Below are 11556 nucleotides of genomic sequence, written 5' to 3'. Positions count from 1 at the left end.
GAGGAATTGCTGTATAAGTAGGTATGGATTTGCTATGTCCATGCAGGAGGTTAAGTTCAGGCTCTTCCTACATTGCCTTCTTGGGGCAGAACCCTTTGGAATTTTCTACATAAGAGAATCATGTCATCTGCAAACAATGACAGTTTTATTTCTTCCTTCCCAATCTGTATACCTTTTATTATTTCTTTTTATTGAGAATTCCTGGGATGGTGGTTATCACCCCCAACCTGGAAGGAGGAACCAATACTATACAAAATCACTCAGAAATCGTACTGTCCCAACACCCCTGGCCAACACCGAGAAGAGGAAAGCCATTCCCTTGAAAATTGGCCAGTCTGTGTTCATCCAGGAAGGGCTGGGAGAACAGACACAGAGGGGACTATGACATGATACCAGGGGCAGGATGGGGGTCTGTTGGACCCCACACTGGCTCCTCAAAAGCCAAGGGAGAAGCAGATTCACTTTTTCTCTGGGGGAGGGGAGTTCTTCATCACTAGGCCCATTTCTTACCCTTGCTAAGGCTGTCAGTTTTCAAAGTGAAAATTTCATCCTGTACATTGAGCACAAGATTTTCAGCAGTGAGACAGACACAATTCTGTGATGTGGCAGTCGTCTTGGAGATGTTCGGGCTGCCTGGATCTTGCCCAGTTTGATGTAGCCAGGGTTCTTGCTCAGGGCTTCTCCAAGCATCCTGGTGGCCTTGGCCTCACCTTCAGCCTACACAGTCTTCTGCTGCTGTTCCTGCTTTGCTTCTTCCACCTGAAACTGGGCTCCCTGGGCCTCCTGCTGAGCTACTTGTTTGCCTCCCATAGCAGCTGTGTACTCCCTTGGCTAGAGCTCAGCTCTGTCATGACTGCATCATCCAGGATAAGGCTGAATTCCTTGGCCCTCACTGTCAGCTCCCATGAGATCAACAAGGATATCTGGGCCCGCTGGGTAATCAGCTGCAAGGTGTTGAACTTGGCCACACCTCCCTTGAGCACCTCCTTGACAGTTGATGGCAGTCCTCACTCCTCCTAGTCTAGCCCTGGGCACTGGTACATGCTGGGACGCTGCATGGCATTGGGTTGAGACAGCACTCACAGATGCTTACCATCTGCAGGTCTTTGGTGCCTGTGGGAGAGGAAATTTTTTAGGGTCTGGCCGGAATGTCCTAGGTGATGGGGTACTGGAAATCAGGGGATCCTAAGGTGAAGGCCCTCATCCGATTAGAGAAATTGGCTCTGTGCCCACCTTCTATGGTGAAACAGACTCATGGATGCCGTAGGCCATGGCGCCGGCCCCGAGCAGCAACTTCAGCACCTTGCCCGTGTCCCTCTATGTCTCTCAAGCTCTGGGCCACGTCTGATCCTGAGGCCAGTGACCCCAAAGGTGAGAAGGGGGTGCCGGCCTGCCTCTACCCCACTCCAGTTTAGAGATTGCACCCTTCACATGTGGATCCAGGGCCCAAGGTCCTCATAGGAGAAAGGACACCAGAGGTGCCCCAATCTGTATACCTTTTCTTGTCTTGTGTTGTCTTCTTACATTAGCTAGGACGTTGCTGTTGAGGAGGATTGGTGAGAAGGGACATCCTGTCCTTGTTCCTGACGTTAGTAGAAAAGCATCTAGTTAATCACTAAGAAGTGTGATGTTATATGTACTTTTTTTTTAAAGATTTTATTTGTTTTTATTTGACAGAGGTAGAGAGAGAGAGCACAAGCAGGGGGAGCGGCAGGCAGAGGGAGAGGGAGAAGCAGGCTCCCTGCTCAGGAAGGAGCCCGACGTGAGGCTCCCTCCCAGGACCCTGGGATCATGACCTGAGCCGAAGGCAGCCGCTTAACCGACTGAGCCACCCAGGCGCCCCTATATGTACATTTTTATAGATGCTCTTTATTAAGCTGAGGAATTTCCCCAATATTCCTACTTTGCTGAGAGCTTTTATCTTGAATGGCTTTTGCATTTTTGTCAAATGTTTTTTATGCATTGAACGATATGACCGTATGATCATATACTGATGGGATGGATTACCTTAATTGATTTTTGCATGTTGAATCAGATTTATATACCTGGAATAAATCCCACTTGGCTGTGGTACATAATTCTTTTCATACATCATTGGATTTGGTAAAAATCTGTCAGATACTTTTGCATCTATGTCACGAGATATATCGGTCTGTAATTTTCCATTCTTGTAGTGTCTTTATCTAATTTGATCTTAGGGTAATGCTGGCCTCATAGAAGGAGTTAGGAAGTGTTCCCTCTGTTCCATCTATTGAGTTTTTTTAAATTAAGATTTATTTATCTGAGAGAGAGAGAGAGAGAGAGAGAGAGAGAGAGCATGTGTGCACGCGAGAGCCGGGGGTGGGAGTGGTAAGGGGCAGAGGGAGAAGGAGAGAGAGAATTTTAAGCCGACTCCCTGCTGAGCACAGTGCCCGATGTGGGGCTCGGTGTCAGGACCCATGAAATCATGAACCTGAGCCGGAACCGAGAGTCAGATGCTTAACCCACTGAGCCACCTATAGGCACCCCATCTATTGAATTTTTAATGTGCAGAATCATTCCTTTCATTTTTCAAGATTGCTGAATATTTTATTTTGAAATCATGCTGTCAGATTTCTGCTTTTTTAAAAATTTTATTTTATTGTGTCATGTAAATCACCATACATTACATCATTAGTTTTCAATGTAGTGTTCCATGATGCATTGTTTGCATATAACACCCAGTGCTCCATTCAGTACGTGCCCCCTTTAATACCCATCATCAGGCTAACCCAACCCCCCCACCCCCCTCTAGAACCCTCAGTTTGTTTCTCAGAGTCCATAGTCTCTCATGGTTCGTCTCCCCCCTCCGATTTCCCGCCTTCATTTTTCCCTTCCTGCTATTTTTTTTTAACATATAATGTATTATTTGTTTCAGAGGTACAGGTCTGCGATTCAACAGTCTCACACAATCCACAGCGCTCACCGTAGCACATACCCTCCCCAATGTCTATCACCCAGCCACCCCATCCCTCCCACCCCCCACCACTCCAGCAACACTCTGTTTCCTGAGATTAAGAATTCCTCATATCAGTGAGATCACATGATACATGTCTTTCTCTGATTGACTTATTTCGCTCAGCATAATACCCTCCAGTTCCATCCACATCGTTGCAATTGGCAAGATCTCATTCCTTTTGATGGCTGCGTAATATTCCATTGTATATAGATACACCACATCTTCTTTTATCCATTCATCTGTCGATGGCCATCTTGGCTCTTTCCATAGTTTGGCTATTGTGGACATTGCTGCTGGAAACATCGGGGTGCACATACCCCTTCGGATCCCTACATTTGTATCTTTGGGGTAAATACCCAGTAGTGCAATTGCTGGGTCGTATGGCAGCTCTATTTTCAACTTTTTGAGGAACCTCCGTACTGTTTTCCAGAGTGGCTGCACCATGTCATGTGTCTGCTTTAATTTTTTTATTATTTGTAATATAGCCACATATCCACACACGACAACATAAATGTGGTTATATATACATGCTCCCCTTTTTTAGGGCAGTCTACTACTTTCCTTACTTTGGGCTTGAATTTCCACCTCCTTCGTTTCTCAAAAGAAGCCCCTCATTAACTCATTTTAACAATCTAATGTGTATCCTTCTATATTTTTCTGCATTCTTATAATCCATTACAATAGAAATACACATGTATGCGTATGTAAACAAATACACGTTTTTTTTGTCGCTGCTACCAAAATAGTAGCATATTCATCATGCTTTTCTGTATCTTGTATGTTATATGTAACGATAACCTTGTGTAAATGTCTCCGAGTCAACCTGTATTGTTCTAATTCATTGTTTTAAATGGTTGTATAATATTTGTGGTGTGGGTATATTATAGTTTATTTACCCTTCTTGTTTTGATGAGCCTTTCATTTTGTTTCCAGTATTACTATAAACATCCTCAGACATATGACTTTATATACTTGTGCTTATATTTCTATGGAATAGATATCCAGGAGTTGGGTTACTGAGTACAAGGGGTGTGTGTGTGTGTGTGTGTGTGTGTGTGTGTGTGTGTGTGTGTGTGTGTAGTTTTAATACACGTTTTTACGAGTTTGGGCTCTTAAGTTCCAAAAGTCTTAAGACTTGAGATTTTCCCCCCAATGTATATGAATAACATTTTCCCTGCATCCTTACCAATAAATAGAATTATAACGCTTAATGTTTAACAATCTCATGTATGCAAACTAAAAATCTCACTATTTCTCTAATTTGCATTTATCTCACTCTCATAGAATTTTAGCTCCCTCTGCCCGTATTTATTAATTTATTGGCAATTTAGATTGGCTACTCTGGGAATTCCTGATTCTTATCCTTTTCCCATTTTCTTTAAGTTAGGTTGTCTTTCTTCTAGTCAGTTTGTCAGACTGCTTTCTATATAGTTTGGATATTAAAGCCTCATCATCTTTATTAAAATATATTTCCTGATTTGTAGTTTGTTTGTGTATCAATGATATGTTTTGTCATTCAAAAAATTTTAATTTGTATATGTTAGTCTTTAATTTTTTTGAACCTTCAGAGTTTCCAGTGTAGGTGATTTTCTCTGACTCCTCTATGGTACATCTAGCTTCCTAGCTTTTCTTGCAACATTCATATTGTTTTTCCTATAGTTAACTCTAATTCATCTGGATTCTGTGATGTACTGTAGTGTACGTGCTATAAGATAGCAGTTCAATGTTATTAACAGTCAATTATATGTAAATTTAATTACCACCTTCATTTTAAATTAAATTATATATACACATACGTAATTATATTGGCATTATAGCATATTGGTATCCACTAAGGCAGGTTCCCCTCACTATTCCTTTTCATAATAACCTTGCCTACTCTTGGTCATTTATTTTTCCAAATAAACTTTAGATTATTTTATGCAATTCCAAAATAAGAAATCCTGTGCATTCTAGTTAATATTGAATTAATTATATTCTAGTTTTATGATATCAATGAAATCTTCTCATCCAAGAACGTAGTTGGTCTTTCTAATTGCTCAGATTTTGTTTTCTGCCTTTCCAAGAGATTTTATGGTTTTCTTCATATAATTCTGCTTTACTTGTCAAGTTTATTTCTGAATATTTTGTGTTGTTTCACTCTAGTAAATGGAATGTTTTCCCAGTTCCTGCTTCCTTCCTCCTTAACTTCTGGTATTTAAGCTCTACTCGGAGCATCTTGTTTTAAATATTGTCAAAGGTTCCCACAAGTGGATTGATTTCGGAGATGGTGAAAAAGGTTAAATCACTCGATGATATGGTCCAGTTCTTACCTGGGGGAAACTAGGTAAGTTTATCCAACTATCTAAACATCCTCTGCTGTATGTCTTTCCTTTGTGTCTCCAGTTCCATTTCGTAATCTTCTGCACCCTGCTCTTTGCCCCAGGAGTTGACTTTGCCCTCTGGCTTCTGGATGAGCCTGTCCAGTGGGAAGCCCTGTCAGGTCAAAGGGTAGGAGAGTGATGTTGTGACATTTATGCCACTGAGCTCCCTCTCTGTAGGCTCATCATTGGCTGGCTACATCCCTCAGATGAAGGTGTCAGCTTCTGGATGGTGTCCCTCTATACTTAGGTCTCTTGAGCTTGGGATATATGTTAAAGTTCTTTCCCCTCACTCCTTCGGGCCTGGAGTTGCAAAATCACCCTGCAGTTACTAGCCTGGGGAGGCTGATTATCCTTTTTGTTTTTCTTATACCCCTGCCCGCACCTCATTAGCTCCTTTATTAAACTCTCCTGAAGTTACCCAATTTGAGTGTTATCTGTTTCCTGCTGTGACCCTGACTGATACATACTTGTAACTCCGTGTATTAGTTCCTCCTTCCTCCTAGGGCAGTCTAACTCTGGAGACTCAGAGTAACTTAGATGTACTAGATGGATAAAAGCTTTTGGGTGAACTTCAATACGTAGTTTGAGATGTCTAAGAGGAAACATACTAAGCAAGATCTGAGATGTTTGTCTAAATCTTCTTTCTAAACCAAGACTGTAAGGCTGTTAAGCTTACCTAGGAAAATTCTGTTGTCTAGACCGTACAGGACACTGCCCAGGCTCCATCATTTCTTTCACCTATGGTATTAACTCCCTTCTCTCTAGCAGACCGGAATGCACTCCCAAGGCTGAGTAGGATTCAGTTTTGCTTCTTTATTCTTGCTGCACTGCAGAAACACAAATAGTCTTGCTTTATTGTCTTCTCTCCCTCTTTTTAAAATTCTCGCAGGTTTCAAATCTTTTACATAGTTTCCCAAGTATTATAGCTATAGTAGGAAATTCTATACAAATTGAAATACAAATTGGTGTGCGTGTTGTGCAAAAAAGTAACAGTTCTCAAACTTTGATATCTATTCCAAGATTTGTTATTACTAGCCATGTGAGTGTGACGTTCTGTTTTTAGTCTCTGATTCCTGATTTATGAAACGGAATCCTCCTTCTTGGCTCACTGTGAAATATATGATAGTAAATGGGGAATTTTAAAACAGCATATCGTGTGTGTGTGTGTGTGTGTGTGTGTGTGTGTGTGTGTGTCTGTGTGTGTGTGTCTGTGTGCCCGCACACGCACACACGCCCAGTGTGGTGGCAGGGGCGGAATCCTGTTTTTCAGTTTGCTCATCCTGTCCTTTAATATGATGGCAAATGGGCATTTGTTTGAATTTGGTAATCCTTTCTCCAGGATTTCAGACTGGCAATTGATTTATTCTCAATATAGAAAACAGTTGATACTTTTTAATTTTATTTTTATCATTTCAGTTGACAAACCCCAATGGACATAATAGAATCTTCTTTTTAACCAAAAAGTACCTGGGGCGCCTGGGTGGCTCAGTAGGTTAAGCGTCTGCCTTCAGCTCAGGTCATGATCTCAGGGTCCTGGGATCGAGCCCCGCATCAGGCTCCCTCCCTCGGCGGTGAGTCTGCTTCTCCCTCTCCCTCTGTGATCCCTCTTGCTCTCACTCTCTCTCAGATAAATAAATAAAAATCTTAAAAGAAAAATAACAAAAAGTACCTGAAGAGGCTAAACCCAAGTGGATTTTGTTGGCCGGAATTCCATGGGCCCTTCTTCAGGACCCTGCCTTTGAAGAAGTGAGTCGGTTCAGAGATATCCCAGGGAAACTCAGCGTGGGAAAGACTGGCCACCCATTCCTTCCAGAGATTACAGTTCAGAATAATGGCCGATGGACTGAGCCCCACAAGGGAAATGAACTATGAATTGTTTGAATGTGGCAGGAGCTCTGATGTGAGGGCAAACTCGGTGTCATCAGAGGAAAATCCTTATTTGTGATAAAGCCCCATTTTTATGACTCATACAATCCTAGTTTTGAGCCAATGCAGAGTGTATAAGAACACATGAAAGGTCTGCATACAGAGAAACCCTCTGAATGCAATGAACGTGGTAAACTTTCAGCAGTAGTTCACATCTTATTCGACATCAGAGCTCTCATATGGGGAGAGACCTTATAGTGTAATGAATATGAGAAAGCCTTCAGTCAGAGGTCATCTCTTAATGGGAAATTCATAGTGAGGAAAGCCTTATAAGTGTAATATATGTGGAATAGCATTTATTTGGAGCTCACATCTTATTCAGCATCAGGAAAGTCATAGTAGAGAAATACCATATGAGTGTAATGAATATGGAAAAGCTTTTGGCCAGAGTTCATACCTTATCGAACAAAACAGAATTTATAGTGGTGAAAAACCCTATTTGTGTAGCCCAAGTGGAAAAAGAAAACTAAGGTGGAGATCTGCTCTTAATGACCATTAGAATATCCATAATGGGGAAAAGTCCTATGAACGCAACCACATGTGATGAAGCCTTTGTGCGGCTATCTCACCTTGTTCACCTTCGTCGAATTCACAGTGAAGAGAACTCCTATGAATGCAGTGAGTGTGAAAAGACCTTCAGTTGGAAATCTCATCTTGTTTGACATCAGAAAAGCCACAATGGAAAAAATTCTGTGACTGGGACAGGGAATAGGTTCCAGTCAGAACCCAGGTTCTGTGGGTTAAGCAGTTTTTGGTCTCTAGAAACGTGTTGCTGTGGGCGGAATTAGAAAAATACAGTACTTAAACTAACACTGATCATAAAGAAGAAAAGACTATAATCATTACTTAGTGTTCAAGTGTAGACAAATGGAGATAAAACTTGAGTCTGATTTACAGGTTTATTAGGTTTCAGATAACCCGAAGCTGAGCCAGGCCCACAATAGACTGTAAAATTCTAATATGCTGATTTATAGATTTGTTAACAATTCCAATGCCATTCTGATTATCCCTTAATTTGGAGGCAGCGTGGCCTCCATCACATATCTTTCACTTACCACCACTGAAACCATGGGTATATCTGCTGACTCTCTGAGCATCAGTTTCCTTATCTGTCAAACAGGAATAACAACACCTATCAACCTTGGGAAGGTTAGCGAAGATTCTGTATATGAAAAATTTCTGGTATAATGTGTGGCACATACTACAGGTGCCGTAAATTATTACTAATTATCTAGCTTCTCTGATTTGTGCTTGCCATTCCAGTTCCATTAGAACCAGCACAGCCTGTTTTCTTTATCTTTATTGTGGGAGTGCTTACCTTATAGACCTCTTGTACAGTTGAGAGAGCCTGGGCTTATGCAGTCAGACATACCTGCTGCTTTCTAGCTCCGTGACCTTGGCAAGATACTTAATCTCTCTGAGCTTTACAGTTCTTAACTGTAAAAATGGTGATGGTAATGACTGCCTTGCAGAATCGGAGGGATGATTAGAATTACTACTTAGGGAGTACTTGGCACACAGTAGGCATGTCATAAATCATACCCATCATCATTCTCTACTACAGGTCTTTCTCTTTAGAATAAATTCTTTACAGCTGTGAAACTGATTCTAGCTCTCACTTAAACTGGTGACTTTCTTATATCTCATTCTCACTCAAGAAAAGAGAACGTATCCTACAAGTAGGCTTTATAGCAAGCTTGTGAAGACTGGGATTCAGGGCTCTGCAATCTGGATTCCACCTTCCTGTATAGAGTATCTCCTATGTGCCAGGCCATTGACATAGATTATCTGCAGCTCTCACAACTCCGCCTCTTGGGCAAATTGAGGACTATTATCTCCGTTTGACAATAAGAATACTGAGGCTCCAAGAGGTTAAATAACTTTCTCAGGCACTTGAAGCCAGCGTTTGAACCCAACTTTGACTGTCACCAAGGGCTATGGTAATTATACCATACTACACTGGTAGCCATTTATTTTATTGAATGCCTGCTGTGCCCCCAGCACTGTGCTAATAAGACACACATGAATCATATTGGATTTTTAGAAATGAGATAATTGAGGCTCACAGAGGGCCATTTCCCCATAGTTACAGTCGGTATTGTAATAATAAGTGCTATCATTTATTGAGGGCTTATTGCATGCCAGGCACTGTGGTAGATTCTTTACATAAATTATTGTATTTGCTTCCCAGAAGTAAGTTTGTGTAAATTTGGTTTGCACTTTAAAAAGGGGACAACTGAGGTTCAGAGAGGGTGAAGTAACTGCCCTAAGATGACACAGTGACTAAGCAACAGAACTGGGATTTGGAGCCACTATTTTCTGTATTTTTTTCTTTCAAGATTTTATTTAGAGTCAAGTTAGTTAACACAGAGTGTAGTATTACTTTCAGGGGTAGAATTTAGTGATCCATCACCTGCATATAACACCCAGTGCTCATTACAACAAGGGCCCATCACCCATTTATTCCGCCCCCCCCCACCTACCTCCCTTCCGGCAACCCTCAGTTTGTTCCCTGTAGTTGAGTCTCTTATGCTTTGCCTCCCTCTCTGTTTTTATCTTATTTTCCCTTCCCTTCCCCTGTGTTCATCTGTTTTGTTTCTTAAGTTCCACATATGAGTCAAGTAATTTGGTATTTGTCTTTCTCTGACTGATGTATTTTGCTTAGCATATACCCTCTAGTTCCATCCACGTTGTTGCAAATGGCAAGATTTCATCCTTTTTGATGGCTGAATAATATTCCAGTGTGAGAGTGTGTGTGTGTGTGTGTGTGTGTGTCTGTGTGTCTGTGTGTCTGTGTCTGTGTGTGTCTGTGTCTGTGTGCACGCACACGCCCAGTGTGGTGGCAGGGGCAGAATCCTGTTTTTCAGTTTGCTCATCCTGTCCTTTAATATGATGGCAAATGGGCATTTGTTTGAATTTGGTAATCCTTTCTCCAGGATTTCAGACTGGCAATTGATTTATTCTCAATATAGAAAACAGTTGATACTTTTTAATTTTATTTTTATCATTTCAGTTGACAAACCCCAATGGACATAATAGAATCTTCTTTTTAACCAAAAAGTACCTGGGGCGCATCACATCTTCTTCATCCATTCTTCAGTTGATGGACATCCCTGGGCTCTTTCCATATTTTGGCTATTGTTTATAGCAGCACTATCCACATTGGGGTGCCTGTGCCCCTACAAATCACTATTTTTGTACCTTTGGATAAATACCTAGTAGTGAAATTACTGGGTCATAGGGTAGTTCTATTTTTATCTTTTTGAGGAACCTCCATACTGTTTTCCAGAGTGACTGAACCAGTTTGCATTCCCACCAACAGTACAAGAGGGTTTCCCTTTCTCCACATCCTCGCCGACATCTGTCGTTTCCTGAGTTGTTACTTTTAGACATTCTGACAGGTGTGAGGTGGTATCTCATTGAGGTTTTGATTTGTATGACGAGTGATTTTGAGCATTTTTTTCATGTGTCTGTTAGCCTTTTTTTTTTTTTTTCTCTTCTTTGGAGAAATGTCTGTTCATATCTTCTGCCCATTTCTTAAATGGATTTTTTTTTTTTACTTTTTGTGTATTGAGTTTGATAAGATCTTTATAGATCTTGGATAGCAGCCCTTTATCCAGTATGTCATTGGCTAATATCTTCTCCCATTCAGTAGGCCACCTTTTAGTTTTGTTGATTATTTCCTTCGCTGTGCAGAAGCTTTTAATCCTGATGAAACCCCAAGAGTTCATTTTTGTTTTTGTTTCCCCTGCCTCCAGAGACATGTCTAGCAAGAAGTTACTGTGGCCACGGTCAAAGAGGTTGCTGCCTGTGTTCTCCTCAAGGGTTTTGATGGCTTCCTGTCTCACACTGAGGTCTTTCATCCATTTTGAGTTTATTATTGTGTATGGGTGTAAGAAAGTGGTACAGTTTCTTTTCTTCAGCATGTCGCTGTCCAGTTTTCCCCAACACCATTTGTTGAAGAGACTGTCTTATTTTTCCATTGGATATTCCTTCCTGCTTTGTGGCAGATTAGTTGACCATAGAGTTGAGGGTCCATTTTCTGGGTTCTCTGTTCTGTTCCGTTGATCTGTGTGTCTGTTTCCATGCCAGTACCATACTGTCTTGATGATTACAGCTTTGTAATACAGCTTGAAATCTGGACTTGTGATGCCTCCAGCTTTGGCTTTCTTTTTCAACATTCCTTTGGCTATTCGGGGTCTTTTCTGGCTCCATACAATTTTTATTTATTTATTTATCTTTCTTTAAAGATTTTTATTTATTTATTGAGAGAGAGAGAATGGTAAGAGA

The 11556-nt window shown here is 41.2% G+C and overlaps 1 pseudogene; it reads right to left on the bottom strand.

Moving 5' to 3' along the window:
* Positions 1 to 493: 493 nt before the first annotated feature.
* LOC118356503 lies at positions 494 to 2025 on the bottom strand (annotated as a pseudogene).
* Between the last annotated feature and the right edge of the window lie 9531 nt (positions 2026 to 11556).

The sequence above is a fragment of the Zalophus californianus genome, chromosome X, assembly GCF_009762305.2.
Source record: "Zalophus californianus isolate mZalCal1 chromosome X, mZalCal1.pri.v2, whole genome shotgun sequence".
NCBI classification, from domain to species: Eukaryota; Metazoa; Chordata; class Mammalia; order Carnivora; family Otariidae; genus Zalophus; species Zalophus californianus.
The sequence above is the reverse complement of the archived record's forward strand: the minus strand, read 5'-3'. Positions and strand labels throughout refer to the sequence as shown.